Source organism: Octodon degus, unplaced genomic scaffold (genome assembly GCF_000260255.1).
Source record: "Octodon degus isolate 3935 unplaced genomic scaffold, OctDeg1.0 scaffold00265, whole genome shotgun sequence".
In the NCBI taxonomy this organism is placed as follows: Eukaryota; Metazoa; Chordata; class Mammalia; order Rodentia; family Octodontidae; genus Octodon; species Octodon degus.
Window position 1 is genome coordinate 129,266 of NW_004524841.1, and position 5,496 is coordinate 134,761.

The following is a 5,496-nucleotide window of genomic DNA, read 5'->3' on the forward strand; positions in this document are numbered from 1 at the left end:
TATATATATACTCACAGTGCGTTGTTAGAACTCATACTGTTGCTATTACTTATGTAGTTGAGTAGTAGCACTCGACTATGAGAAAGGATTACAATATTTGGTTGTGTAATTGTATCCTTGGGAATTAGAGAAAATAGATTTGGTGAACTAGCTAGGCTGTCCCTACAGCAAGATGACTATCACATATTACCTTAAACTTAAGAAACTCATAATCTATTTGGGATGAATTAGTAGAGAGTAGATACTGCCACAGAGTAAGATGAACTTTACTAAGCACATATAGAAAAGGCTGATACAGTAGAGAATATTTTGGGGGTGAAGTGTGAAAGTTTTGAGTGGATCGGAGTGTATTATGAGAAATAGTACATACAAGTTACTCTTGAACAGAATTTCAATGTAGAAAGAAGTTTTTCCTCAATCTGATGAAGCTAAAGAAATGACAATTTTAAATCAATGAAGAACTGTAAAACAGCGATGCTCACTAGTAGTACAAAAGACAAGATCTCTTTTAAAATTATTTTTGATTCTTTATTGTGAGATTATGTTAGGATACATAATAATTGTTTACATTGGAAAATGGATGCCTTGACCTATCAAGTCCTGATCACTTTTGCTCCCTCTTTGCTCCTGTCAGTGCTTTCTTCCTTCCCTAGACCTCACTCCCATCTTCACAAAGTCTACCTCCCATTCCCACCAAACTCTCTTATTTTAGACTTTAACTTACTGACATTTTGACTTCCTGGGAATTTGACTTCAGCTTGACATGAGGGAGATCTTTACTGGTCACAGGTCCTTGGGGTTCTATAGGCCTAATTTACATTGAAGGTGCATGTATTCCCTTAATTTGGAAAGTCATGTATGATTTTGGACGACTAAAGTTTTATACATTTTGGGAATGAGGAGATAGCTCAGCAGTCTAAGGGCTGAAATGAAAAGCTCAAGAAAGCAAGTTTGAGTCTCAATGTTGAATGCCAGACAGGCCCCAGAACATGGGCAAACTGTGCCTGCTCCACTGTGGAGCATGGTGGTGCATGCCTGTTGTCCCAGGGCTAGAGTGGCTGGACAGGAGGATCACTTTGAGTCTGAACTGCATAGTGAAACCCTGTATCAGATAAATAAAAGTTTAAAATATTTTACATCATCTTATAAGCTTTTGTTAGCTACAATAATGATTTATTGTGCCAATCTTGCCTTCAGGTCCTGACAGTCTCCTCACATTGGTCTTTCCTGCTGCTCATACTTTCAAAAGAATTTCATATTCAAGATTTGTTTGATTCTTTTCCATAATATCTAATTGTTTACTAACATAGTCTTGCATACCATGCATCATCTCTAGTTTATTTGTGTCTTTGAGTTCATTGAATATTTTATTAATTAAATCTTCAATACACTTTTAAGTATTTTGTGTACTTCTTCTTTGAACTCAATGAATATCCTTACATATTGGCTTGTTTCTTCTTTGATTTCTTCAAAAGTTTTAATTCTGTGCTTGTTTTTAAATTTGGTTCTTTGTCTTAAATTTCCTCCATTTTAGTACCTGTAAGATCAGTTTTTTGAGGGGTGAGAGCTTTTGAAAGCCTTTTTCTTTCTTTGTAGTCTCTTTCATGTATTGTTCTTCTGATGATGATTAAAGACCAGTTAGGTAAAAAATTCTCTTACTAGTGTGGCTATTTCTTTAGTCAGTATATATCACCCTGAAAAATACCATTGACTTTCCTTATCTTTTGATATTTATTAAGCTATGCACTCCCACTCTACATAATTGGATCAAGCCCAATTATTGCATTATAAAGAAAGAACAACTATTGACTATATCAGCATGTATAGAAACAGTTGTTTATCAATCATACTATTTATAAGTTATTTAGAAATGTCCTATTTTTTTCAATAACACAGGAACACAATAAAATAGTACTGATAAGCAAGTTTTAATGTAGAAGATAATATAAGGAAGTATTAGGAAAAGTTCAGAAGGGAAAATGAAAGAAAGAAAGAAAGAAAGAAAGAAAGAAAGAAAGAAAGAAAGAAAGAAAGAAAGAAAATGAAAAAATAGGAAATAGAAAAAATACATGACTATGCTGATACGAGTTTTATATCTGGAATAGAATGATGGAGGAAGTCATGTTTAAAAAGCCATGGGGGATACAAAGCAGGAAGAGAAGGGAAAAAAGTGTAATTGGAAGTCTGTAGAAAGTACCAGGAGGTCAAATAATCAATATCCCAATAGCTTATGTTCAATCCTCCATCCACATTTTGTGAGATTTTATCTCTCGTGATCATAAATTACACTAAATAAACTAAGTCAATGATTATTTCTTATATTATATTTTATATGTATTAATACCAGGGCATAACAACACATATACAAAAACCACACACATATCCTCTCAGTCCTTTTTGTACTGCATTCAGAATTCAACAAACTTGGTCTTTCTCTGAAGTAAAAAGCTGGGAGAGCTTGTGTTGTAACACTTGTGTTGGGGTGAGCTCAAGTTCCTTCCTGTTGTGACTAAAGAGTTGGATGTTCAACCTGTGGTTGAGCAAGTGACTCTCCCATGACTTGTTCTCTTCCCTACCAGGGATGAATCCACTTTCTACGGATTCCTGAAAGATCACTGACATTTCTATTTCTACTGCAGGCAGAGCTCTGATGATCTCAGCTGTGCTCCTGTGGACAAGTACAACCAGAATTTCTGTCTTCAACTTATGATGAGGCCTTTTCAGTTGTATCAGAAAGGAGAAACGTACAGCAGGTCTACCCAAGTGCCCAGTCTTCTACTGATATTTGGAGGGCATCCCTTGATCTCTGTCCCATTATGTCTGCAATAACTCTTGCAGTCCTCATGCCTACCCTTACTTCTCTGCAGGAGAGTATACCGTGCAGCACTGTCGTCCACACTGCTTCCATCCATACAAAACTCTGCCCATGGTTCACAGTGTCTATCAAGTGTACAAATTCAGTGTTGTGAGTGCTTTTGCATGGAATTCAGGAGTGCTTGTGAGATAGTTGGAAGAGACTCATATAGGCCCAGAGTTCAGCAGCTTTTAGTGAGATTTCCACCTGGTGCCAAGGAAGGTGAATAACACATGGGGACTTAGTTCTGTAGGTCTTATGTGGGCAAGTGGAAATATGCCTTTCACTGCTCCAGTACCATCTTCCCCTTTCTTGCATCACACCCTTCACAGCCACTACAATTCTCTGTCTCATAGATTCTTCATTGCTGGGTCCCTAACCATGGCACACCCTTGTTTCCTTCTGTCCCTATGGCTCACTTAAATTAATACCTTATGAGTGATTATCTGGCTTGCAGTTTCTCTAATGCCTTAATCTAATGTGTTTCTGTCTCATAATTATCTCACTCACTGGGTTGCACATCTCAGTGAGAAGAAAGTCAGGTTTGTTGGATGTTGGTCAGTGGCCACCAGGCTGACTACCTCTTGCAGTAATGCCACGTTTAGTGTTAGGTAGGAACCCACACAATCGACCAGACTAGGCATTTTAGCATGAGAAAATTTAGTGCAGGTAGGAGGAAACAGGCTGGCTCTCTAGCAATCCAAGACAGCAGTGAGCAAGGCAAAACACAGGGCTTTTAAGGAGTTTTGTGGGGATTGTGTTTGTGAGCTGAACAATCAACATATACATAATCTTGGCAGGGCTTCCTGGTCTTTGGGGGACTTTTGATGTTAGCAAATGAGACTTTCTGTGTTTTCTGCATGGGGCCAAGGTGCAGTGAGCTGAGAGCAAGTACAGAATGAGGCAGGGTTGGAATTGTGGTTTGGGTGTGGGTCTGCATGGGCCCAAGGGAAAGAGAGTTTAGGGGCAGAGTGTCTGGGAAATTTTGAGTCCTAGCCTGATAGTTACCTTGGCATCCAGCTTCTTCTGTCATAGGGGTGATATACTTCTCCAAGACCACAGTGTGTTTATTGGGCCTGAGTCATTAGCAGGATTGAAAGGAGGTCCTACTTCTTTCTCCAACACTCCTAATGCTAGAGTGACATTCTCCTGGAAGTTGCCTTCTCAGGTTTGTTTTTTCCTTTCTGGGTTCCTATGAATTTCAGAAGCATCTTCTGAACTTCTCATGAGTGCTGCTGCCCATAGTTCTCCATAGTGTCTACACCCAAGTCTTTACAAATAGGATTGTGTTTCATTTTGCTGACTTCATAATGGAAAATTTAGTATTTTAAGACTTGAAGTCTGTAGAAAAATGTGACATTTGTCTTCCTATAAATAACACAGGGACAAAGATAGAAATAAGTTTTTGTGTTTTAATTTTGATCATGTATTCCACATCTTATGACCAGTTTTATTTTTCAGATTTGGTTGAATACATACATATGTGTGAGCGTAGATCTACGTGCATGTATTTGTGAATGTAGATTTGTGTATGTACAATATTAAGTAAATGGAAGAGAATATATTTTGAGGTTTAAAGGTTTAGTGCAACCTAAAAAGATTGCAAATGGAATTTTCATTTGTTTATTTTCTTTGATGTGCCTGTGTTAAATAGTATTCTGTTCATCCAAGTTATCTTAGTACATACTCTGAAGAGCACACATATTGTAAAAGAGAGTATAGTATGTTTCACTGACACCAGCCATATTCATTAAATGATAAATTCATCCCTTTAATAGTGGCTGGATTTTGATAATAGAATACTTTTTATTGCTATGTAATGTTTCATTTATTTTCACAAAACATTTTTTTCTTGTCTATATTTCCAAACTATTTGATACTACCCAATTTGTGTACAATTTTCAGAATCTCTGTATGAACTCATATATGATTTGAGTATTTTCAAACCTCAAACTCTAACATACACTGTACACATGACTCATTAAACATGAACTAAAATTCTTTAATTGTGTCAAAATATCGTTGTCCTTTAGACATGAAGACGAGGTAGTCAATTTCTCGTCTCTGAGACTCAATTAACCAACACAGCTTAAGGGAAGAGAGGTGTTTTGGCTCACAATTGGTGGAGATTTCAGCAAATCGACTCAGCTTGCTTTAGGGCATGATGTCATATCAGAGGGAAGCAGAAATATCAAAGGAGGAGAGAGGGGCTGTGCCTTCCCAGAGCGCATCTCAGGTGGTCCTGATCCTTTGACCGGGTCCAACCTCCCAACATCATATTTAGCTATAACACCCCAGTGGACTAGCCCATAAATGAATATCATGCTCCACAACCCAATCACCTCTCAAACATCCCTGTTAAGACCACATGAGTCTTTGTGGGGGAGATTAAATTAGCATGGTGCTTGGTACAGGAGGCTCATCTGAGGACTGTTGCCAGCTGCATAAGGGTAGAACAGCAGAAGCTTCCAAAAAGCTGTTAGAGTTGCTGTTTGGAGAAGCTGTTGGAAGCTGCTAGTTCTCTTGGGTTGTTGTGCTAGAGGACATTACTGCGCTGGCTTTCCCAATGAACTTTGGAGAAGCTTTGGTTCTTATCTTGAGCATAGCTTCCTGACTCCACAGAGCAAGATGGTGCACTGCTC